The sequence below is a fragment of the Petaurus breviceps genome, unplaced genomic scaffold (genome assembly GCF_028583685.1).
Source record: "Petaurus breviceps papuanus isolate PSGF00001 unplaced genomic scaffold, PetGlider_PUasm1.0 179, whole genome shotgun sequence".
Taxonomy (NCBI): Eukaryota; Metazoa; Chordata; class Mammalia; order Diprotodontia; family Petauridae; genus Petaurus; species Petaurus breviceps.
The window spans coordinates 5,575,786-5,601,113 of NW_027185779.1; the positions used below are offsets into that span (position 1 = coordinate 5,575,786).

The 25,328-nt window shown below is 38.4% G+C and overlaps 1 long non-coding RNA gene across 2 annotated transcripts in view; it reads left to right on the forward strand.

The window, feature by feature from the left end:
• The window catches only part of LOC138160122 (uncharacterized), a 380,488-nt gene that overhangs the window by 112,312 nt on the left and 242,848 nt on the right, over window positions 1-25,328 (forward strand). Inside the window, exon 3 of one of the 2 annotated variants that reach the window (XR_011168079.1) lies at window positions 13,421-13,595. The exons of the other annotated variant lie outside the window; for it this stretch is intronic. This is a non-coding gene — a long non-coding RNA (uncharacterized lncRNA). The remainder of the gene's footprint in view (window positions 1-13,420; window positions 13,596-25,328) is intronic. 2 annotated transcript variants of the gene reach the window in all.

A 25,328-nucleotide genomic window follows, 5' to 3' on the forward strand; every position in this document is an offset into this window, starting at 1 on the left:
CATTTTTCTTTTCTCTCCCTCTTTCTCTCATTCTCCCTTTTTCTCTCACCCCTTCCCTGTCTTCCTTTTCCTCTCTCACTCTCTGTTCCTCTCTCTTCTTCTCTCTCCCCTTTTATTTCTCTCTTTCCCCTTCTCTCTCTCCCTTTTTCTCTCCCCCTTTCTATCCCTTCTCTCCCTCCCTCTTTCTCCTTTCCTCTCTCTCTTTTCTTTTTTCTCTCTCCTCTTTTCCTCCCTTCTTCCTTCTCTTCCTTTTCCTCTCTCTTCCTCTCTCTTCTTCTCTCTCCCCTCTTCCTATCTTCCACTCTCTTTTTTTCTCTCTTCCTTTTCCTCCCTTTTTTCTTCCCTCAATTCCTCTCTCTTTTTCTCTTTTCCTCCCTTTCTCCCTCTCTTGCTCTCTCTCCACCCTCTCCCTTTCCTTCTCTCTTCCTCCCCCTCTCTCCTGAAGCAGCTGGGAGCACTGAGTTAGAACCTTTGCAACCCTGCTGGGATTGCCATCTTTTAGAAAGCATTTTACAATTAGAATGGTATGAATAACATAAATAAACTGATGGTGATTTACCTTGCTTTTTAATTTTGTTTCCTGGAGTTTTATGGCATGAGCATGTGCAAATCTCTATCACTAGTCTGTGGGTAGTCCACCCATATAAAATTATCCTGTACATTTTGTTGTTTGTTAATTTTCCTCAAGGAAAGTCCACTAATGATATAGTGCATATTTAATTTTTAAACCGTCGCTGTTTATTTGCCAGAATCTTGTGGCAATCTGTACCCTTTCATCCTTTGAAAGCAGAGGTTCATAACTTTTTTATGTCATAGACCCCTTTGGCATTCTGGTAAAACCTATGGACCCATTCTCTGAATAATGTTTTTAAATGTATGAAATAAAATACATAGTATTGCAAAGAAGGCAAATTCTATCAAAATATAATTATTAATATGTAAAAAATCTCATAGATCTAGGATAGGAATCCCTGATCTAAAGGTTTTCAATGCTTTGAATTGAATTCAATGCTTTTGAAGTGATTGCTTAGTCAATTATACCATGGATTAGTGAGGAAGCAAATATCCAAAGACTCAGTTTTACTTATTTCTTCTGCATCAGGGAGGATTGCAGGTATTGTGGTATAAGGGCTAGCGAGTTTGCTCTAGAGTCAAGCAAGGCCTCTGGTAACCTGAATATTACTTCAGTCATAAAGAGACTAGCAGTTAGCAAGAGATAAATATAAATATAAATTTATGCTAAACAAATCTCTGCTAAATGTTAGAGATTTTCCTAACTGTTGACTTGGAGCAATTATGATGGTATTCTTAACTTTTCATTTATTGTAAACTCCCTACAGCATCAGAAGAGGGAACTATGTAGATATGAAGGAACATTATGCTATCCCTAGAGAGATGCTCATCCACCTTTGGTGTCCACCTGGCACTCAATTCTTACCTGTGGTTCTGAGAAGCTATAGCAGGTGCAGCATTCACACACTGGTAAGACTGTCTCAGCACATGGGCTAAATCAGGTTGGAGGTAACTGACAGGTCTCCTACTTGTCAGTGAGTTTGGGGATGTCTACCCCAAGCATGTGAAGACTTCCCCTGGTGGAATGGGTAGATAAGAACATTTTGTTCCAACAGCCATGAAGGCAGATGGAACAGGTGCTGTGGAGTGCTTAGAGCTTGGTCAGACATCAGACATGGCAAGGTCGTTCACCGCAACCTAGGCCATTGCCAATTATCTTGACTTTTGTCCCGCCACTGGATTTAGATTTGTCAGGAAGAGAGTGAGGCTGAGGACTTGTGCAATTCTGCCTCACTTAAATCCACCTTCAAGATATTAGTTGTGATGTCATTGGTCCTCTTCGAAAATGAAGGACAAACAACCATACCACCCCTAGTATTAAACCAAGACAATTATTGTAATAGAGTGTTACAACGTAATATCAATCAGAAGCATAATACAATAGTAAAGAGTTGATTTTACAATTAGAGAGATATAAATTTAAACCTTACCTATAATGATAGTCTATGTGACTGAACAAATCATTTAATTCCGTAGTGCCTCAGATAACTCTTTAAGACCAGAATGTGGGGACCTTTAATTAGTAGAGGAAATTCATCATTAGGAGCTCCCTATAGGATAAAAATCTGATTAGAAATACTCCTCTCCTCCCCCATCAAACAAACAAACAAATTCTTCTAGAACCTGTACCACTCGAAGGATAGTGTTGACCTCTTCTCCAAAGCTATTAGTCATACTGAGAAGTGAAAGATTGTATGAATGGGAAGAAGGCAAGAGAAGGACCTGATGGGAATGAGTGGAGAAATGAAGAAGTTGAGAATTAAGGGATAGAAAGGAGTTATCCATACAATTAAAAAAAAGAAATTAGTTTTTCTAGTTTCTTAGCTGTTGTTTTGAATCTATAAATATGTTATAACACACAAACTATAGTGTTAAATACATGGTACTCCTAGCAAAAAAAAAAAGCCTTTGATGATTCACAGGAGTCACATTGCTCTCATAAATTATTAAAATTTACTAATGAGACTAAAGGCAGCTGATAACTCCCACCAGAGTCCTTGCTGGTGTTGCTACTGCCACGGAGAGGCTTTTCATACTTTGGGACTGGGAGGGGGTGAAAATGGACGAGTGGGGAGCTTTGTGCCATGAAGGAATTGGAGAGTGGGAGCCAAAACTGTTAGGGACAGCCAGCATGAGGATAGATAGGTAGGGTAGGAGTGAATCCAGGAGTGGGATCCATCCATTCTATATAAAATAAATAACATGTAACTTTTCACTCTCAGGGATAGATTTCCTTCTGGGAATCGGCTTGCTGCACAAGACATTGGAGCTTCATTTTTTATGGTTTATGAAGCTTGTGGGAATTGTATCCTCATTCTTTATGGCCTCCTGCTCTATACAGTCTTTCAAATACTATGTATACTCTAGTGACAGTAATGTATTCAAGCTGGGAGATGATCCAGACCAGGGAAGATAATTCCATGATTGGCTTTGGTATTATTTATTGATGACTGTGAACTGGAAAGACTGTACACACTTAGAAATGAATGGGTTAGGGTAAAGAACATTTGGCTGGGAATGGGAAGCCAGAATTCAAACCTTTGAACTCCATGTACCAGGTAGATTGTTCTACCAGCAGAAAATTCAACCTCTGAAATGCAGTAAGCATTTTTTTTTAGCTTGACCTCTGCAGTGCTGCCAATTAGATAAGCAATTAAAACTTAAATTAGATTTTGAATCACTTTGAATCAATTTCTTTCCTGAGCTTTTTCCAGAATGCAATAGACATAAAAGTTACTATTGATTTTTGAAGAGTCTGCTTTTCACTGAGAAGCAATCAACCAGTGTTGTCTCTCTGTGGGGTGGAGGTGGGGAAGTGTTGTACTAGTAGTGTGAAAGGAGACCCTGGATGTATTTTTGTACCTTAATATGTTGTGGGGAGGAGAGAATGGGAGGGAGAAGGGAGCATATTCTTGTTCCTCCAAGCAACTTTAGAGTCAATAATTATGGGGTCATTTAAAATAATATGTTTTTGCTACATTCATTTAAAAGATGTTTGAGTTCCAAATTCATTCCTTCCCTCCAGCCCCTCCTCCATTAACTGAAAAGGCAAGCAATATTATATGCATTACACATGTGAAGTCCTAAAAATCATATTTCCATTTAGGCATGTTACAAAAAAAAAACCCAACCCAACAACAGAAAAAGTGAAAAAATGATTTCATCTGCACTCAGAGTTTATCGATTCTCTTACTGGGTATCATTTCTCATGATGAGTCCTTTGGAGTTGTTGTGGATCATTGTAGTGACCAGTTAAGTGTTTCACAGTTGATTATCATTAATCATATTGCTGTCACCATGTGCAACGTTTTCCTGGTTCTGCTCACTACACTTTGCATCGGTTCATATAAGTCTTCCCAGGATTTTCTTAAATCATCTCCTTTGTAATTTCTTATGGCACAATAATATTCTATCATAATCATTCATATATATACACACCACAACGTGTTCAGTCATTCCCCAGTCACTGGGCATCCCCTCCATTTCTAATATTTTTGTCATGGTGGCATATCTTAAAACAATATTTATAGCAATTCAAGCTATTAATCCTTCTTGCTTTGCATATCTTAGTATTCTCCCTTCCAGTTGGCTGCAAACCCAGGAAAAGTGAAAGACAAAATGAGAATTAATAAGTCAATTAATAATAAGCATCCACTATGAGCCAGTCTCTGTGGTAAGTACTCAGGATACAAAGAAAAAAATGAAATAGTTTCTGCTTTCAAGGAGTTTATATTCTATTGGGTAAAAACATATATAATATAAGTAGATGCAAAATATATAGAAAATATACATAAGATAATTTAAGAGACATATGAGACAGTAGAAGAGGCAGAGGCCTCAGGAAAGACTCATGTAGAATGTAGAATTTGAGCAGAAATATGGAGGAAGGGAGGGATTTTGAGAAGTGGAGGTGAGGAGATACATTCTAGGCATGGGTAATAGCTTATATGCAAATGCCTGGAGTCAAGAATGGCAAATAGACCAACTTGACTAGAATAATAAGAATTCTAAATAAGATTCTACTAATCAAACCTCAATTAATTTTGTATTTAAAAATCATATTAAGATAAGTTAGTTGTTAGTTCAATTTGGGGAAATAAAAGTATGTGTGTGACCCTGTGCGGGCTAATAGGACATTGGTTAATCGCTAAATTCTCCATATTCTGAGTGATAAACAAGTCTGAGAAATGGGATTAAGAAAGTGACCACAAAATATTCTGTTCATTTCTCAAGGCTAAGATTTCTTTGCAGCAAGAATTTCCAATTGTCTAAGACCCCCTTGTAAATTTATTAATAATGATCCATTAGTCATTGGTTTATTCTAAGTCACAAAGGGTCAGAAATACCTCTAAGGCAAATCTTACAAATCAACCTATTTCCTTATTCCTGTCATATTTCCCTATTCCTATAAACTCTATGGACATACATTAATATCATGAATATTACTAATCTCATGAATATAGTTCCTCTTTATTTACTATAAAAACACTCCCTGTAAATCCCTCAGTTTGTCTTTGTAAACTGAGGAGTCAGTGACCCAATTTGTTGGTAATTGTGCCTTGCTACTAAATTGATCATGCTAGGAACTTTATTGCCTTCAGTTTGCCTTTTCATTTGTGATAGTAGAGAGTGCGTGGGTAGACTAATATTTAATAAACCTGGAATGATGATCTGTGAAGGGCTTTAAATGCTAGTCTGAGCTTTATCCTAAAGGTTATAAGGAGTAAATTGGAGCTTATTGTGCAGAGGAGTGACATGGTATGATATTTAGCAATGTCACTTTGGCAGGATGTAAAGAATGGATCAGAAGGTGAAGAGACAAAGCAAGGAGAGCATTCAGGAGGCTTTTGCAATAGTTTAGCTGAGAAGTGATGAGGGTCTGAACTAGAGTGGAGGGCATATGATTAGTGAGATGATGAATTTGAGAGATGCTTTGGAGGTAGGATTGATGAGATATGGCAACTGATTAGACACTAGGGTGAAGGAGAGTGAGGAACTGGGGATGATTGAGGTTGAAAACCTGAATGGCTGGCAGGATCCCTTGACAGATAAAGGGAAGTTAAGAAGAGAAGTAGGTTTGTGAGTGGTGGCAAGAAGTAATGAATTCTGCTTTGGGTATGTTGACTTTGAAATGTCTCTTATTCAGTTAGAAATGTTCAATAGACAATTGATAATGTGGGACTGGGGCAGCTACGTGGTGCTACCAGACATCTTCCTGAGATCAAATTTTGTCCTCAGACATACTGTATCTGTGTGACCCTGGACAAATCACTTATCCCTATTTGCCTCAGTTTCTTCATATGCAAAATGAACTGAAGAAGGAAATGCCAGAATACTCCAGTATCTTTGCCAAGAAAACCCCCAACGGGGTCACAGAGTCAGACATGACTGAAACAACTGAATGACAACAAAGTCATCATGCAGTCCACACGGGTCCTTTTCTATGGATTACTGGCCCCTCTTTTTATTTGAGTTTGACACCACTGGACTAGAACCAGATTGTGAAGGGCTTTAAATGCTTATATAATTGGAGTCAGGGATCAGTCCAAATATTACAATACTTTTGACTCCATTCATTTGCCTTCTTGCTTCATTTCTACTAAATTGTAGAAATTGCTTTGTTTTATTCTTCTCAGCTGTCTCTTCCTTCTGATGCTGCTGTCTTATCTTTTCTATTTTCACATACTCTTTTGTTCTTTATTCAGTTTTCTCTCTTTTTTCTGCTGTTACTCTTTAAATCTTCATATGAGGATTTTTTCCTGCAAGTTTCTTATTTTTGAGGGTTTCCCTGAAGCCTGTCACACTGCAGGGAAAAGCCCTTTGATTTTCATTTTAAAATTATATCCTTTTAAGCAGTAGCACATCAGGTAGCAAGGCATTTGATATCCTAAATCTCACTTTTCCCCTCTTTCTTTTGCTTCCTGAACAGGTCTCTCCAGGGGGATATAAGTTCAGAGATTCTTGAATTTCTGCCAGAAATGTGGCACATTTCCAGCGGGTCTTTATAATGCTTTAATTTGTAAACTGCAGCTGGATAATATTGGGTTTACACATACCCAGAGTGTAATGCATATATCTGCTCTAAACCTGATTCTCTCTTTTGCCATTACTCTTATTTGAGCATATGTTATAAAAACCACCAGGTGCCAACAGTCTAGCAACTATGCCCCAGCTAAGTCTTCTCTGGATGAAGGTGCACCTGCCTAAAGCATCTTTCAGAACCACTAATCATTTCTGTGGCAAATTCAGATAACTCTTCTTACTGGTTAAATTACTCCTCTAAGTCTTGTAAGATGCATAGAGGGAATCAGGTCAGAGTGCCTAGCAAACATGGCATTCATTTTTCATGGTTGTCTGGAAGATGTTTTCATTCTTGTTATACTTATTTATTCCCTTCTGTATCTACTTCTTGAGGGCTATGCAGTTCTTTCCCATCATCTTCTACTAGTGACATGAATTACAGATAAACAGTTCCTTGTGCCTTGCATATAGTAAAGGGAAGAAGCATTTATTAAGTGACTACTGTGTGCTGGGAAACATGCTAAGGGCTTAACAAATATTTTGTTTAATCCTTTAGAAGGTGCTTAACAGAATTTTATTGAATTGAATTAAATGTTGACTAGATCATTTGTAACCATATTCTCAGCATATATGATCTTTGTTTATGGAGGCATGTATGATGATATAGCACCCCTCTCATTCTGTAGCACCTTTTCTTCTGTGTGGGGATGCAGGGTTTTGGCTACATGGCAGGGCACAAGAAAGGAATGTGTAAGAAGTGATGAGAAGCATTGGGCAACAGGGTGATGCCAAGGGTGAAGTTAAGGATTTAAAAAGACAAAGGAAATACAGCACACCTCTTGGCCACTGGCAACTTCAATTAATGTACTCCAGGAAGAGATGACAGGATGGAATGGTAGCAATAGCTTCCCCATTTGGATATTATCTACCCTGTTTCCCCGATAATAAGACCTATCCCGAAAATAAGCCCTCCCCTTACTGTGTAAGATTCCTCTAAAATAAGCCCTCCCCTGAAAATAAGCCCTATTGAGATTGCTACTGTAGTGAAGGTGATCCCCTGTGCTACACGCTACATTACGGTACCCTCTGTATGCACCGCCCCCCCCCCTGAAACGCACGCCGCGCTCTGAGCTGCATCCAATCAGAGCTGCAGCAGTGAGCGCCGTCATCCTGTTCTTCCCCAGTGATTTGCTTGCTGGTGCCATTGAGAGCAGTGCCGCGGAGGAGAGCTGAGGCAGGACAACATAAGCCCTCCCCTGAAAATAAGCCCTCTGGTGTTTTTCTTTAAAAAAAAAAATAATAAGACAGTGTCTTATTATCGGGGAAACACGGTAGCATCTCCTGTAATCACTTATACATCCACAAAGGAGGAGGGAACAATCATTTATTAATTTGCTACTCTGTGCCAGTCTCCTGCTGGTGGATCTGATTGCCTCAAGTCTCTCCCTACTATAATCCATCCTCCATTCAGCCTCCAAAGTGATTTTTCTAAAGCACAGGTTCCATTCCATTCCATGCCATTCCATTACTCAATAACTCCAGTGGCTCTCTATCATCTTCAGGATCAAATACAAAATCCTTGATTTGATGTGCAAATTCCTTCATAACATACTCCCTTCTTACCTTTCCAGTCTTTTTATACCTCATTCCCCATTATGTGCACTTTAATCCAATGACACTGGCCTCTTGCTTTTCCATGAAAAAGATACTCCCATCTCTTGGCTCTAGACATTTTATTTAGCTATCTCCTATATTTGGAATGCTCTCCCTCCTCTGCTCCATCTACTGACTTCCTTTCAGTCCCAACTAAAATTCCATCTTCTACAGGAAGACTTCCATAAACTTTCTTCGTTCTAGTGCCTTCCCTCTCTTATTTACTTCATCATCTGTATATAGCTTGTTTGTACAAATTTGTTTGCTTGTTGTCTCCTTAATTAGATTGTAAGCTTCTTGCAAGTAGGGACTTTTTTTCACCCTTTTTGTATCCCCAGTGCTTTGCATAATGCCCAGACACATAATGAGGGCTTAATAAATGTTTATTGACTAAGGGCTTTACAGATATTTTCTCATTTGATCCTAACAACAACATTGTGAAGTGGGTGTTATTATAATCCCCATTTTACAGTTGAACAAATTGAAGCAGAGATTAATTAATCAATAGTAATCAATAATCAATAAATATTTATTAAGTGCTTACTACGTGCCAGCCACTGTTCAAAGCATTGGGGATAGAAAAAGAGGCAAGAAACAGTCCCTGCCTTCAAGGAAGTTACATTTGAGTGGAGGAGAGACAACATGTAAACAAATATATGCAAAGCAAGTTATATATACAGGACAAATAGAAGATAATTCCCGGGGTTGGGGCTTAAAGGAAACCAGAGTAGTCACAGCAGAGGATGGAGAACATTCCAGGTGTGGAGGCTAGCCAGAGAAAATGCTGGGAGCTGAGAGAGGGAGTGTCTTGTTTGTGGAACAGCCAGAAAGCCAGTTCACAAGATCCAAGAATATGAGGCAGGGAGGAAGGTGGAAGAAGATTGGAAAGGTAGGAGGGAGCTAGGTCAGGAAGAGCTTTGAATGACAGAGCATTTTGTATTTGTGCTTGGAGACAGTAGGAAGCCACTGGAATTTATTGAGTGGAGTGTGTGTGTGACTTAATTGGACCTTTGCTTTATGAAAATAACTCTACTGGCTGAATGGAGGTTGGACTGGACTGGGGAGAGTCTGTCTAGATGTGAGGTGATGAGGGCCTGCCCTAGACTTTTAGCAGTGTCAGAGAAGAGAAGGGAATATACAGGAGACATTTTTCAAAGGTGAAAACCACAGGCCTTGGCAATAGCTTAGATAGGGGGGAAAAGAGATAGTGAGGAATCCCGGATGACCTCTAGGTTGTGAGCCTGAGGGAGGGAAAGGACAATATCGCCCTCTACAGTAAAAGGAAGATTAAATGAGTTGCCTAGGGTCACTAATAAGAGGCCAGGTTTGAACTGAGGTCTTCCTGACTCCTGGTTCAGTATTCTATTCACTGTGCTACCTAATTCACAAAAAGCATGGCCATAGGGAACTAGACAAATCACACGCTGTCTTCCCTGGACTTCCTGGATTTGAGAAAACCTATGTACTGACTGGAGACTGCTTGGGTCTAGTAGAAGCTGAAGGCATATAGCTATGTGGTTGAGGTTTTATTATGTATTGTGCTATTGTTTCTATGCAAAGAACAAAGCATTGTATACAGTGCATAAGTATATCTGTCTGTTCCTGTGGGGAGCTGACCCTGTTATGCCAAATTCAGGTGACTAGGGCTCATCAAAATACAAGTTCAGGAAAGGAGCATGGTTTTGCCAGTGGGCTGGAGTTTAAGAGTTAATTCTGACTGTGTAAATCCATGCTGCTCACTTCCCTTAGACTAGCAAGTTGAGACCACCATTCCGATAGAAGTACAGTTGGAAGAGACAAGATCATCTATTCTCTGAAAATCAAAGAGAGCTTGACATTTTCTTAGCACCTCCACTCAGTGATGGTGCAGTAGATAGTGGTATAGGATATAACTACCAAGATAAGTATTTGACCTAGTTCTGTGTCTTTCCTATTAAATAGGATCAAGATAATAACTAGCCACAACACTTGGTTAGCTAAGCATTAATACTTTAAAAGATTGGAGAAGGGGCAGCAGGGTGGCACAGTGAATAGAGCACTGGCCCTGGAGTCAGGAGGACCTGAGTTCAAATGTGGCCTCCGACACTTAACACTTAGTAGCTGTGTGACCTTGGGTAAGTCACTTAACCCCAATTGCCCTGCCCTCCAAAAGGCAAAAAAAAAAAAAGATGGGTGATTTCATTGGTGTGGATACTTCTACCAATAGAGACTGCATGAGTGGATAATTTCATTAGCTGATTAGTTGAGATATATATATATATATACATATAAACCCAACTCATCTGGTGGCCAACCCTCTAAGAATGGTTTTACTAGAATTTAGTCAGATTTATCTTTGCTTTATTGAGTCCATGCTTATAGCTTTCCATTTAATAGTATTTGTCAGAGCTTTACATCTCCTGGGATTGCTTTTAGAAACTCAAGACCACTTTATAGTCATGTAGCATTGGAATACAACTTTAGAGAGGGATAGGAAGTCTATTTTGTTCAAAAGAAACAGATCATATTGAAAAAGCTATAGGATATCTCTTACACCAAGTACGTAGTAGTGATATCCATATGGAAATCCATAACCCTGAAAGTAAGGCATTTGGATTAGGGCAAAAGGAGAAAAAATAGAGGTGAAATCATTGTGTGATTACTATATACCATAGACCTTCTATCCAAATAAAGAAGACAGATGATATGGGGGAGTGGGAAGGGAATAAACATGTATATAGCACCTTACTATGTATCAGACACCATGCTAAGCTCTTTAAAAATATTACCTCATTTTATTTTCAGAACAATCCTGGGAGGTAGGTGCTATTATTAATCCCATTTTTTCAGTTGAGGAAACTGAGACAGACAAAGATTAAGTGATTTACCATGGGTAATATAGCTACTATGTGTCTGAGGCTAGATTTTAACTCGGGTCTTCCTGATTCCAAGCCCAGAACTCTATTCATTGAGCCACCTAGCTAGCTCTAGATCACAAAACTGACAAAGAGGCAATATAGAGTAATGATGGGTAATTAATTATTCTGAATGTCTCTGTTGAAATCAGTGCATTTCATATAGACAAAGGCTTGCTCAGGAACCCCTCATGACTGAATTTCAGGCACAATTGATAGGTATGGCACACACTGATACAGTCAAATGATTTAACCAGAAGAACTAGCAACAAGAATGATAAAAAACCAAGAATTTTAGCTTCCCAGTGCCAGGAAAAGGGATTTTTATAGTAACTTGTAGAGAAGGCTGATATTTCTTCAGGTATGAAAGGATAGCTATGTGTGTATAAATGGCAAATTCATTTTCCTACTAGAAAAGAAAGTGGAAGAACTGAAGAAATAACCCTGAAGGTTGTCAGGGAAAATGGAGTATTCACAGAATAAATAGAAGATGTATAAGAAAAGGAAAACAAAGAAGGATAAGAATAAGAAGCACTAGAGTGGATTCCTAACCTACGACAGGAGATTGGAGGGTGGAAGGATGTGATACAGAGGAGGAAGAGAAGAAAACTGAACTGAACATTAGATTTGATCAATAGATAGGAGCCCCTTCACCTCTAGTTGGATTCTCTGAGAAGGAAACCTTGTAATCCAAAGAAAACTGATGAGAATCCACAGATATCATTAGGAGAGAGGCCATATGGTACTGGTAATAGGAAAGCAGGATAAGTAGGGGGTGATTGTGACTATTTTTCTTTAAAAAAAATTCTTAGCAAACATCAAGTAAAATGGGTATATCCATAAACAAAGTATAACAGAAGAAGATGTTTGTACATGAAATTGTATAGCTCCATTATAGGCAGTATATATTTTCTTTTAAGTAAATAAAAAATTCAATATGTTAGTTTCAAAGCTGTCATATTTATTGATTATTCTTATTGGCTTTCCATGTGTTCTTTTTTTAAAAAAATTATCAAACTTTTTTCTCCCTTTTTACCTTCCTCTCCCCACTGAAAAGAAGGAAGGAAAGAAAAACAGAAAGGAAGAAAAGAAAGAAAGAAGGAAATTAAAGGAAGGAAAGAAGAGAGAAAAAAGAGAGGAAAAGGAAGAAAAAGAAAAAGGAAGAGAGAGAAAGAATGAAAGAAATATAGAATGCCTATATCTTATACATATAGTTGAGCAAAACAAATTGACACGTTGGCTATGTCCAAAACAACATTTCTTATTCTGCATATTATCCATCATCACTCTGTTAATTAGTCAACAAGCATTTATTAGCACTTACTATGTGCCAAGCACTGTGCTTATTCTTGGGGATACAGAGAAAGGTAAAAGACAGTCCATGCTCTCAAGGAGCTCACAGTCTAGTGGAGGAGACAAAGTGGGCAACATTCTTCATCAGTCATTTTATTTTTCCAGAGAGATTATTCATATTTTGATGAATAGACTGGACACTTTTCAAACCATAATACCATTGGACACATCTGGCTATTCATGTGGGGATAAATGATCCTGTCAGAAAGAACATAGGAAATATTAGTATAGATTATGAATCTTTATGGATTTCTCTTATCCAAAAGCAAAGTATCAGGTAAAATCTTGATTTACTTCAGTAATAACTTAATTCTTCAAGATATGGAGTATATTGCAAAGGGAACTGCTATTCTGACCCAATTCTGATTAATAAGGAGAAATTATTTTACTTTAAGTATAAATTATGGGGATGGAGAGGTCGGCAAATGTACCTCTTTCTTTTTAAATGTTTGATGTTCCTTTTACATGACTGTCATCTCCAAATGACCTTTTGCCAACCCAACTGCCCCTTTCCTTGTAGCAAATAGAACAGCCAAGCAAAAACAACACAACACAACACATTGTCTGTAACTAAAGGTGTATGCCTCCCTCCACACCTGTGTGTCATTTTCTTTCTGCAAAGGTTGGGAGGAGGAACATACCCTTCCATCAGATTCCTAAAGTTATGATTTTATACTCTGATTTTAGGGTTCTGAACCCTTTCAAATATGGTTTTTCTTTACCTTGTTGGTGTTATTCTGTACGTTGTTCAAGATCTTCTCTCTTCATTGTTTTATGGATGTCTTTCCAAGTTTCCCTGATTTCTTCATATTTATCATCTCTTATGGTACAATTATATCCCAATACATTCAAATCCCACAATGTGCTTAATCATTTTCCAATGGAGAGCAAGAGCTAGCACTGATGGAATCATTTTTGCCTTCAAGAGGTAATGAAGATGGTGGACAGTTTGGGGGAGCAAATACAAGAACCTTAGGCAACATCCATGTGGTGGCAGAAGGATCAGCTTCCTCTTTCCCATCCAACTGTTGCCCTCTTCACAGGACCAGTTCCCTGTCTTCTGAATTCTGCCATGGGATCCCAGTCTGTTTTTCAGTAAAGGTAGGCAGAGACATTGTTTTTTTTTCCTGGGCCAGTATGAGTTGGTCTCTAAGATGCTTCCTTGTACTTTAGCAACTGATCATATGCTGGTAGCATTTGTCATGAAGAAACTAGGGGAGAATCATCTTGAATTGGATGGTATCATTAATGAAAGCAGTCTATTGTGAATAAAGACAGGAAACTATCCAAGAATTCTTAATTATCTTTGGTTGCATGTAGAGCAAGAGGGACTTTTGAGACTCCAATTCTGAGACAAAAGTGAGGACCAGGACATTAACTTAAGACGGAAATTAATTTTGGGTATTTTAGCTATTTTAGGTTTGGAGGAGCCGATGCTGACTGAGACTTTCTAGAGAGGTTTGTGCAGGAATCTCAAGGATCAAGGGCATTTGGAATATGAATTAGCAGAGCTGATCATCCTGATTGTGTGCTTTAGTTGTAAATTTGAATCCTGGAGGAGGAATGCAGGAAGCCTTAAACATGCGGGCAATAGGAGAAAGCACTAACTTTGTTTTAGAAGGTGGGGGCATGAGAAACAAGAATGGGGAACAAGAATGGAGCTTGGGATGAGGTGGAGATATTTTCTTGGGGAGACTGAGTAATTCACTTGCTATGCTACCCTCACAATGGAAATACTTTTGGATCCTGGGGAAGGTCAAGATGGAAAGAGCAAGTTTCTGGTAGACACTAGGACATCAGAAAATTTATGAATCTGGGTGAGAAAAATAGGGGATGGTACTTTTATGCCAAAAGCCAACACTAGAGTAGTGGGCATACCTTTTGGCCAAGGAGGGTTAGTGTGGCCTGAAGCTATTCCGATTACTCAGCAAACAGATGGTGGTACTGGATAAATTGCTCCGGGGCTAATTGCAAAATTTTTATTATAAACATAATAACAGTCAATGAAAGAAAATGAGCAAATAAACAAATAAGGAATAACTATAGCCCCAAAGTCATAAGCATATTGTACTATGCATTTTAAACAAAGTATACTCAAGCCAATTAACAATAAGTTACAACAAAAATGCATTTGCTGTATCTCCTTCCAAATTCATCTGGAGCTCTGTTACCTTTGGCTTTATTTTCATTTGTTTATATATTGGTCATGTATGTGTATGTCATTCTGGTTCTGCTACCCTTATTTTGTAGACGTGTTTTTCTGTATTGTCTTGTAGCCTTATCCTTATTTTTTTGTGGGATCATAGAATTCTATTATGTTAATCATTTATTCAACCACTTTTTAATTGCTGGATACATAGGATGTTTCTATTATTTTTGCTATTACAGATATGCAGCTTTGAATATTTTTGTACAGGTGTATCTTTTTTTTTCATTTCATGATGTTTCTAAGAAAAAAAATGCAGCAATGGAATTGTTGGGTCAAAGGGAATGATTGGTTCTGTGATCTGTTATATATTTCTTCAGCTAGAATCTTTCTCTATTGCCTCATCTTGGGTTACATCTGGGTTCTAAAAGGTTGTAACAGTGAAGGTAAAAGCTTTGATTGGTTCTACTAAGTTGGAAAAGTTCATTAGGGGCCTAGTGATGGATTTTCTGTCTGTTGTCAAAGGACTAACCTAACTAAGTTTAGAGAAACTCATCATTAGGTTTAAGAATTCATATTAAGGGGCAGCTAGTTGGTGCATTGAGTAAGAGCGCTGGCCCCGGAGGTCTCAGATACTTAACACCCACAAAAAAAAAAACTGGCCGTGTAACCTTGAGCAAGTTACTTAACCACAACTGCTTTAAATTAAAATAAAAGAAAGAATTCATATTAAGCACTTACTGTGTAGAATTGAGGATACATAGTGGCATTAAGGGGACATAGTCCCTTGCTTTCACAGAACTTACATTATAATAATGGGCTACAACATGCTCACAGATAAATGACTACACCCAAAACTTTGTAGCATAATTTATTCGTTATATTTGAACTTTTAATTTTTAAAATAAAATTTTTCTATAACAAAAAAAGTAGTTTCTCTCCCACCTAACCCCATTTCCATTGGAAAAACAACAGCAACAACAATCACAAACAGCAAGGAACAAAACCTTTGTAATAAATATACATAATCAAACAAACCAAATTCCATATTGGTCATGTCCAGAAAATATAGTCTCGTTTTCACCTACCATTCCAATCTTATTTCGTATTATTCCCCCTATACACTTTCCATCCTAATCAAACTGGCCTACTAGCTGCTCCCTGCATATAAAACAATTATATTCAATCTCCCACATACAAGACTTTGTAGAAGCATAGCTTGTTAACTTCCTAAAAGAGGTCTTTTCTAATTCCTCTCACAATTAGTGCTTTTCTCCTCTTCAAATTATACCATACAAAGGATATGAACAAGAAGTTTTAAAGGAAAAAAAATCAAAAGTCATATGGAATCATATTCAAAGTTACTCATAATTAGCACAATGCAAATTAAATCCCCCATTGTAGGAGCAAAACTGAAAAACTCCATTTTTTAATCCTAATCTTGATTTAACTTCCTTTCTGTCTAACATATGAAGAAAGGTTAGGGCCTTTAATAACTTAGTTCTCCTTGTAAAACACATATGTTATCCCATTTGATGAGCCAAATAAATTCTTCAAAATATGTATTTGCAAATTATCAGGAAATAGAAGTTAAGTGACTGGCTTAAGCTAAGATAGACATTGGGCAGGGCTGGTGTTTGGATGCAGGTTTTCTAATTCTTAAGCAAGGGCTCTTGGCACCATGTTACAGCTGCCTCCCCAAATCTCACTGATTAGTCAACACAGTATTTAAGGAAGAAAGCCAGATAAGTCCACACTGCTTGTAGGTTGACTTGCAGCTGCAAACACTCTGATGAGTAGAGAACAAGGATACTGATCAGCTTGGGGAGTACACTGGGTCAGATTAGAGCAGCTGCATATTTCCCCACTCCCTCCACACCCCTTCTTTTTCCTCCCTTTTGCTGTTGTTCAGTCATTTTCAGTCGTGTCTGACTTTTCCTGACCCTTTTTTCGAATTTTCTTGGCAAAGATACTACAATGGTTTGCCATTTCCTTCTCTGGATCATTTTTATGAATGAAGAAGCTGAGGTAAACAGGGTTAAATGATTTGCCCAGGGTTACACAACTAGTTAGTACCTGAAGCTAGATTTGAACTCAGGAAGATGAATCTTAACTCCAGGTCCAACACTCTATCCATGGCACCACTTAGTTGCTCATCTCTCCCTAGGTATTCCATACTGGTCAGTATAGGCTGTTACTCAGATCCTTCCACCTCCACCATATACTCAGCCAGAAACTGAGCCCTATGGCAAAGCCTGGTCTGCTTGCTCTTTCATGAGTGAGTCCATGGAAAGAACACTGAATCTGTAGATGAATGCCTGGATTCAATTTTTTTTTTCAGCTTTGCTTTTTACTATTCTTGTTACTTTGAGCAAGTCCTTTTACCTTATCTGGGGCCTCATTTTCCTCATCTGTAAAATAAAAGGGTTGGATTTGGTCTTTAAGGTCCAGTAAAGTTCAAGATTCTCTGAATTCTCTTGAGAATTCAAGATTCTCAAGAAACTGGGAGTTTAATTGATTTCTTTTATGAACTGAAGTTGTGATTTCATTGATGTGAGGAACCCTTGATTTGGAGACTCCCTCTCTGTTTTTTTTTGTCTTTTTGATGGAAGGGGAAGTGGGAAAGAGAGAGGAAATAATGCTAGTTACTGGAAAAAATAAAAATAATTAAAAAAATAAAGTTTTCTTTACTGAGGCAGGTTAGCACCTGTTCTGCAATTCATAGTGTTAAAAGCACACAAGGGCAGCAATGATTTAATATTGTCTTGTGCCTCATTGAGTTGAATTGAATTCTGAGACAAACCTGTCAACAAAAGCACTTGTATAAAGTTTTTTTAAAAAGGTATTTTAAAATGATTTACTGATTTTTTATATTTGAAAAATCTAAACCTAATTATGATTTTTCCTGGAGAAGGTACTGGGATACATATTTTTAGCCTGGAGAAAAGTTAAAACAGAGAAGTGATGGTACTAGTAATAATTTTTATATGCTTAAAAAAGTAAACAAGAGATAGATAACCATTCTGTCTTAGTTCAGAATGGGTGGAAAGAAGTAAAAGGAAAGATGATGGTATCTTTCTTTTCCTTTTCCTGTGGCTTTTTGAAAGAATTTGTGACTTGAGGATTGAAATTTTTTATGAGTAGGATCATGAAGCAAATGACACATAGCAGGAAATGCTAACTTTCTTTGGATGGTTGGCATTGTTTGTTGGAAGACATATTTGTAGTATAGGTGACAATAGGAGCTATCCTACCAGTTGCTTATATTCAAAAGCACTAAATATAAATTTAGAAAGGAAGAACGAATACAAGGAAAAATAAATGCAAGGAACATTATTAATAATAAAATCTAAGCAAAAGATGAAGTAAAGGAGCAGATGATGAAGAAAACAATGAAGAAAATAGACGAGAAATTTAAATGTGATTAGTTAAAAAGTCAGATTTTAGTATACTTTGTCTTGGATCAAAACTGGCAAAGTTTGGGTACAAGCATGAGGGATAGACATTAACAAATAGAGATTCTACCCAACTGTTTCTTCCCTTTTGCATTTCTCTATCCTGATTTTAAAGTTAACGGGCATCCTAAATGTAGGAGACATACATGGGTGAAGAGAGGAATGAGAATTGGGTTGAATCATTCTCACATCACATACTAATAAGTCCTTTTAATCAGTGTCCATTTGTGGAAAAATTTAACTAAAATGAAAGAAATCTCATGTTCAGCTTTTTTATTGAAGAAGCAAATTTCACAATAAATTAAGTTTGATTTTCACCACACTTGATTTGAATACACATGTTTGAGGGAACAGTTTCTTTTTTAAACCACTGTGCCTCTTGAATTCAACTTAGTTTCTTGTTTCTGTGACACTTAGGGAAAATAAGCAGAACCAATGTACCATGGAATTTTGTGGATGGAAGGGACTTTAGAGATCATCCTTTTATATTCTCTCATTTTGTAGATTAGCAAACTGAGACCCCAAGAGGTCAAGTGACTTGCTGAAACCCACACAACTGTGGCAGAACCAGGTCTAGCATCCAGTTCTCCTGATTACCATTCCAATGCATTTTCAAAAAAAAAAAGTCAGAATCAATTCGATTCAAATCAATTCAATTCCCTTTTAACTCTATGTGTATTAACGTATTCTGCTATAAGATTCTATGTGATTCAGCATACATTTTTCATTACTTCCTGTTCACAAGGTACTATGCTACATTCTGGTAATGCAAGATTGAAAATGAAACAGCTCCTGGGCAAACTAAAGAATGTCTATAAGGTTGTGAACCTGAATGATTGGACAGACTATGTTGCCATCAATAGGAAAGGGAAGGTTTGGAGTAGCGCTTTTTTTGGGGAGGGGATATAATTAATTATATGTTGTATATGTGTTGGGGGGGATATAATGAACTCTATATTAAACGTGTTTGAGATGCCAACAAGTCATTCAGGTGGATATATTAGGACTAAGAATACAGATTTAGAATTCATTCACATTGTAGTGATAGTTAAATCCATGACAGGTAATGAGTTCATCAAGATTATAGAGAGAAAATAGAAAGACCAGGACAGAACCTTGGGGAATTCCTATACTTAGTAGGTAAGAGAAGGATGGTGGAATATCAAACGAGACTGATAAGGAATAAGACAGGAAGAGAACCCAGAGTGTCATAAATGTCAAAGGAGGATAGATTGTCTAGGAGGAGAGGGTGGTTGATGGTTTCAGAACTTTCAGAGAGGTCAAGAAGGATGAGTACTGAGAAAAGTCCAATGGACTTGGCAACAACCTTGGGTGGACCAGTTTTAGTTGAGTGATGGAGTTGGAAGAAAGATTGCAAGGAATTAAGAAGTCAATAGGAAGGGAAGAAATGTAGACAATGAACATAGATGATTTGTGAAGGTTTTTTTAAGGAAGAAAGACCTAGTCATATTTGCACACAGTGATAAAGGAGTCAATGACTAAGAAGAGATTAAATATGAGAAGAGAGAGAATGACTGGGGTAGAAATCTCCTGGAAGGATTGAGAGAGGATGGGATCAAGAGTTCAAAGACAACCTTAGTCTTAAAAAAATTATTTTATTTTCAATTTCTGAAATAAAACAAGCATTTTTATAACATTGTAGAATAAAAAAAAAGATGATCGCACATGAAACTGTAAATTAGTCTTGGCAAAGAGGACCTCTTTATCAGAGATTGGAGCAAGGGAGAGAATAGACAAAGATAAAGATGGATTTTGAGGTATGAAATAGAGAAGTGGAACTTGTCAATAGATGGTATCTTTTCTCAAGAGATAGCAAAGTCTTCTACTGAGAGGAATGTGGAAAGAGATAATGTAGGAGGTCTAAGAATTGTGAATGTCTACTTTGTAGAGTGTAGTAGAGAGTAGAAAAGATTAAAAGATCAGTGTCCAGTTGAGAATAGATAATATAAGTTTGTAGTGAATCTATTGACACAGTTGTATGACTTTCTCCGGTAGTGTTCAGTAACAAGTGAATAAGAGTGAAGAAGGATATTACAGGAAGTTACCTGTAGTTAGAATTTGGCAAAGGATGGTTTCCTTGGGACAAGGAGTAAGGGATTAAAGGGTAAGACTGATACTGTAAAGTTGAACTATCAGCTTGATTACAGGTTCAGTTGTGAAGGGAAGGAAGACCAGAATAGGTGTGAGGAATTTGGAGAACAAAAAGAAGTAGAAGGACTGAAGGTCACAATGATGAGAATGGAGTAGGTTTTGCAAGGAATGGGGCAGAAGGAGAGATGGAAGGATATAGAGTTTGTTGTTGGAAGAGATATTGCAGAAGTATGGATCATGGAAGTGGAAGACAGAATCATTCCTCTCTTCACCCATGTAATGTCTCCTACATTTAGGATGCCCATTAATTATTCTATTTTTTGGGGTAGACACCTCATAACTCACTAACAGGGTATAGCCACTGTGCATGCTACAGCTTTGTGGAGCCACAGGTCTTGAGGACAGCATGAGGAGAAGGGGTTGGGATGAAGAGGAAGAGGGAGAACCAGGTACTGAATTATTTTCCTTTGTTGGATCAGTAATATTCATATTTTTGATATATTAGGTTAGGATGGCTTCCTTAACTTCCTAGAGCTAGAGTAAAACCATAATTCAATGTTATTAGAAAATACTTACTTTGAGCTTCAGTCTATGTGGAAGAAGAGGGAGAAAAAAGAATTGAAACCGAGAAAGAGAAAGGAGAAAAGGAAAGATAAAGGATTTTGAAGAGTTCTGGGCTATTTTAGAATTGTAAAGAAGGCTAGAAAGAAAATTGTGGAAGGGAAATTTAGGAATATTTGAGATGTTGCAGGGAGAGAAGGAGAAAAGGTGGTAGTGGAAAAATGAATCAGATTCCAATTGAAGGGGGAGAAGGACTGGAGATGAAGGAGGAACACTGAAGCAAAATGACTAAAGGGAAACCTAAAGAGATCAATGAGACTGCACAGGAACCTTATTAACAACTTAGATTTTTAAAAAGATCAGTACAGGAGCCGGAAGCAAGGGGAGCTTAACAGAGGACAAATAGGCATTGCATGATCCTTTGAGCACAGGGTCAGGGGTCCACAAAAGAATGAATGGAGTTTGATGAGGAAAGCTAAGGACAGCAGAAAGTGATTTAAAGCTATATTAGGCAAAAGAGGGAGATCAAAGAAGGGTTAAAATGGTGGTAAAATGAAGAATTCAAGTTGCCAGAATATCCTTCACTGAGCATACAGCTTTTAGAGCCATAGATCTATTGAATGTTAGGATCTGAGGTCCAGAGATGTGAAGGGACTTGCTGAGGGCAACTAGCTGGTGCCTCAGTGCACAGAGTGCTGGACCTGGAGTCAGCAAGACCAGAGCTCTAATTCAGCCTCAGACATTTACTAATTATATAACCCCGGGCAAATCATTTTACCTCTCTTTCCTCCAGTTTATTTACTTTCCAGGGTTGTTGTTCAGATAAAATGAGATAATAATTGTAAAGTGTTTAGCACAGTTATTGCATCATTGAAGTCCAGTGGCAGGACAAAAGTCATGATGACTGGCAATGAACCAGGATTCATTGGATGACCTTGGCATCTTTGATATGTATCCAAGCTCTAAGTGCTCCACAGTACCTGCTTCAGCTGCCTTCATGGCCACTGGGACAAATTGTTCTCCCAACTGTCCATTTTGCTGGGGGAAGTTTGGGGTAGACACCTCCTAACTCACTAACAGGGTGTGGCCACGGTACATGCTACAACTTTGTGGAGCCACAGGTGAGAGTTGGCTGAAAAGAGGACACCAAAGGTGGATGAGCAGTCCTCAAAAGGTCTCAGCAAGTCCTTGCACCACAGGTGTCAGTCCCCCTGAAGCACCTTGCAACATGGATGAACATCCGGCAAAGGAAACAGAGAAATATTGGTCGGGCAGGTAGGAGGAGAGAAAGCAGTGTCTTAAAAACCTGGAGAGATGAGAATATTAAGAAGAGACTGATTGGCAGTGTCAAAGGCTGCAGAGAGGTCAAGAAGGAGTAGGACTGAGATATGTGCTCAACCTGGAAGACCAGCAACTTCCTTTAAGCCTCTGATCCAAACTCTGCTGAAGGTGCTGGGGCAGGAGATAGCTGTGTTAGGTAGAACAGAATGAAGGAAGTTGTCTTTAACTCTGGTTTTTCACTTCACCTGTATTGTGACAAGGAATTTAAATACTATTGAGCTTCAAGAAGTCTGGTGTGTAGTAAATTCTTAATTCCCTGGAAAGACTTTGAAAATCCCCAGAGCCATCCCAGTCCATGCAGAAAGAGGCTGCTTGAGGCTGTCTTTTTTTTTTTTTTTTTGAGACTAGCAGAACCTTATTCAGAGCTCCTATTCTCCAAGGGTTATCTTGTTAGGCCTACCAAGATGGCCTTGAGATTTGTCACAGTTTTATTTCTCTTTCTATTTTAGCCCTATTTCTCCCCATTGATTTTGCCATTTGTGGCTTATAATGGAAATGAAGACGGCTTGTGCAGATGGAGGAGCTCTTGTATGTCTCGCCACATCTCCTCACTCCCGGGGATCAGCAGAATGGGCATCTGCCTCCTTAAACCCTCTCTGGGCTTACAGCAAGCTGTGGCTTATGTTCAGTTTGTAAGGTGGGCTAAGGGCTTGCTTACCAATGACTTTCTAGGTTCACGATAGGTTAAGGAACTTGGGAGGGGTGCGGTTTGTGTATGAGCATGAAAGTAGATGGATAAAAGCAACACTGGGGCCAAAAAAGGGCTTAAAGAAAGAAGCAGTATCATCTGTGATCATTTATATGAATATTAAGAATCTATTTACTCACCAGGGCTATCCCAGGGAGTAGGGATTGGAAAGTGGGCAATCCAGAATTATAGAATGAGCAGCTCTTGAAGAAAAGTGCCTAAGGAAAAGGAATTAGAAATAATGATGAAAAGAAAAATTATGCTGATATACCTTTCCAAAAAACAAGTTTGTTATTGAATGGACATGTTGCATTCACCAATTTGTTGAAGAATAGATATAAAACTGGAAGGAATTCTTGTAGAGAGGAATGCAAGATCCTTCCTTTCATGTTAGAATATAAATCCAAATCCCTTGCAAGTAAAGATATCACTCTTCTGGCCATTGCCAGTTATCCTGACCTGTGTCTTGCCATTGGACTCCTGATGATTCTGGAGGAGCAAGTGAGGCTGATGATTTTGAACAACTTCTGCCTCACTTAAATATAATTCGCTTGTAAGTCAAGACATCACTCTCCTGATGTCATTGGTCCTCTTTGAGAATGAAGGACCTCCACCACCACCACGTAGCCTTTAATCACCAAATGGGCATTACCTCAGACAAACTGAGACCTAGGAAAGACCTTCCCTTAAAAAGTCCAAAGTGTCCGATTGTATCCAGGGCCATTTCTAGAATATAAACTCCTTGAGAGTATGAATGAAAGAAGGAATAAATGGATGAAAAGCGTTTGTATGTGCAAAGCACTTAAAAGAACAAGACCATGTCTACTCTCAAGCAGTTCACATTCTAATGGGAAAGGCATGTGGGAGGATTCAGGTCTAAGTCAGATGGAAAGGTCCTATGGTCCTTAAGGTGCAGCAACCAAAGCAGAAGGTAATGCATCTTTTCTAATGTAGTAATCAATAATTTTTACTGATGATTGTATCTGTTCCTGATGTTGAACCAATTGAGAATGTCAAAGACTTTGGTGGTATGATCTTTCTTTTGGGGGGCTACTGAGAAGGCTGAGAGTGTAGAATTTGCCAGGGCCCATGTCTACTTGAACTACTTCTCAGGATAATGGTTGTAGGGCTAATCTAGGGCTGCTGACACATCAGGTCTCTTGGGCTTCCTTGCCTCCAACAGCGGCAGTTGATCAGCAGTTAGTGTTGATGGCAGAAAAGGAAAGTAGACCCTTTTTCATAGTGATTGCTCCCCTCAAAGATGACTGAGGAGCCTAGGCTGGAAGTAGGGCTCATGGTATTGGTTTTCTTAAGGTTCTTGGGCTCAGGGTTCTGGGCTTTATTCACTAGGATCTGAGGGGAGGTGGTGGTTGAGAGAGTGGCAGGCATTTGGCTTTCCTGGTATGGTTACTTCCTGTCTGCCTCTTCCTCAGGGTTCTCTGCTGCCTCCTCTGGGATGACTTGCCTACCGAATAGCATGGTTCCATTTTAGTATTTGTATCCCCAGTACCTGGCCCATAATAGTCATGCAATAAATCCTTGTTGATTGATTGATCTAATAATAAGTCAAAACTCCATCTGTGAAGTAGAGCATTCTTTTTCTCTTGTGTCTCTAGAACCAGGCTGGGGGATAGAGCCAATATCTGGTACATAGTAGGCATTTAATAAATGCTTGTTGAATGAGTAATTCTCCTACATTTAGATCATGGTACTGACTCCAGAATAATGACAATGTTTAGCTTTAATAAAAGAAAAAGATACATATATAGCCACACACATCCATAATTCACACATATATGTGCACATAATATACAATATATGTGTGTGTGTTGTAATAACACCGTGTTTTTTGGGAGGCCAGGCATCAAACAGATTCTATATTCCTCAACACAATTCCGAAGTGACAAGTGGAAACACACATATGACACAAATGGCTGATAATGTATTCAGTTTCAAACAGAGGGTTGGAAGAAATTTCCATCCCCCCCTCACTGTGACAGCCAATCCTGGGACTTGTCTCTGATACAAACACAGTCATCTTTCTCTAACACTCTCCCCACTCCACCCACTCCCACTTCTGTTCAGTCTCTTCACCTCCTTCCTTCTGTGGCTCCTGTGGGCTGTCCCACAGCATTTGTACAGGTAGCATTGGAAGCATTCTACTCTTACCTCCTGTTTCCCGGATCATGTTATAACAGTTGCCCTTTGGAAGTTGGGCTTTGCCCTTGGAGCAGAGGCTAGTAAGAACTCAACCTCTTCTTTCATAGGATCATAGACTCATATATTATCTTTCCTCTCAAAGCTACCCATCTTATAAAATTCCCTGTTACTGTTGATGGCACCACCATTTTCCAAGATACTCAGGTTCCCAATCTGTTTGTTATACTAGACTCTTTTCTCTTGCTCACCCTATCTATATCATATCTATATCTATATCCATGTCCATATCCATATTTCTATCTCTATCCATATATCCATCCATCCATCTATCTATCTATCTATCTATCTATCTATCTATCTATCTATCTATC